Below are 1,233 nucleotides of genomic sequence, written 5' to 3'. Positions count from 1 at the left end.
CCAGCACACTTGTGTGATCCGATGTGTGCAGTTCTTGGTGACAGCCCGGGGATAAGTGAGGTTGTTTTACATGTGCGTCGTAACTTTGTTATTGTTGACATCATCTTGACTTGTTGGTTTACAGTATCTCGACCTTTGCATTATGCCTCTCAAGCAATGAACACAATGTTACCAAGGAGCAGTAGGAAAGCAAAAGATTACTAGTAACAATTTCTGAATGAATTGAGGGGCCAAAAATAGTCTTAAACCACTTTTGAGTATGTAATTTTTTGCCAATATAAAAAAATATCTACCAGGGGCTGGTTGCTTAAAGCCTGGTTAGCGCCAACCGTCGGTTAAGAGGTATCAAAACTTAAGGACCTTTTTCCAGGTTCTTTAATGCTGGTTAGGGCTAACCATGCACCAAGCAACCTGGGTCACGCATACTTAACCCATTCAGCCCTGGAATAGCCGCAACTGACGAGTAAAATCGTCTGGCAAATTAGGCAGAGTAAAATCTGTGAAACACTTAGAGAAACTCTTGCCTCGTCCATAATTTGTACTCAATATTAAGGATTGTATTGTGCATTTAAATTAGCTACATGTATGACTGCAGAAAGTTGTTGTGTTCCTGGTGGCGTAATATGTTAATGCTGTTAGATGCTAGTGCTTGAGAAAAGCAAATTAATTAATTAAAGTTTTAAAAAAGAAGTAGTGAAACCTAATTTCAGCAACTAGAGTGTGTTGTAAATGAAGAAGTGTTTCCAGTGAAGGGAAGTACTTATCAACTGAGATTTTTTTAATCCATATGTTTTCTATTTAATCACAAAAGGCAAAAAGAACAGAGTACTTTTCCACAAGAATGTTCAGCTTGTTCCCTCAACACAGTCCAAGGATAAGTTAGTTAAGCCTAACAACAAATTTTCCTCACTGTGTGTGACCAGAAAATTAATTATTTTTTAACCTTTGAGAAAGGGTTCTGTCAATTATTGATTGCTTACCCAGACAAGTAAACATGTTTAAAATAAAAAATGTTATGTTGCGTGGTGCTTGATGTTTTAAAGCAGTTTAATTGCATTCATGGAGAAGCAGTTAAGGGTACTCAAAGTGAACTACCAAAACGTTTTTCACTTCTCAAGTTCTCATTTCAATGATATTATTGACTATGCCTTTGTGTTCCAATATTGGCAAGGGTTGTGGAATGAATTGAAGTAGACTCAATCTAATAGTAAGCCAACGAAAGAACTGGAAAGA

At 36.9% G+C, this 1,233-nt stretch overlaps 1 protein-coding gene across 1 annotated transcript in view; it reads left to right on the top strand.

Moving 5' to 3' along the window:
* LOC138000502 (COMM domain-containing protein 8-like) overlaps positions 1–1,021 on the top strand; it is a 10,581-nt gene extending 9,560 nt beyond the window's left edge. Inside the window, exon 5 of the mRNA XM_068846967.1 lies at positions 1–1,021. This exon is cut by the window's left edge and continues 1,812 nt beyond it. The gene's annotated coding sequence lies outside the window, so the exon portion shown is untranslated.
* The last annotated feature ends 212 nt before the right edge of the window (positions 1,022–1,233 follow it).

This window comes from Montipora foliosa, chromosome 4 (genome assembly GCF_036669935.1).
Source record: "Montipora foliosa isolate CH-2021 chromosome 4, ASM3666993v2, whole genome shotgun sequence".
Classification (NCBI taxonomy): Eukaryota; Metazoa; Cnidaria; class Anthozoa; order Scleractinia; family Acroporidae; genus Montipora; species Montipora foliosa.
This window is presented reverse-complemented; position numbering and strand designations above follow the sequence as displayed.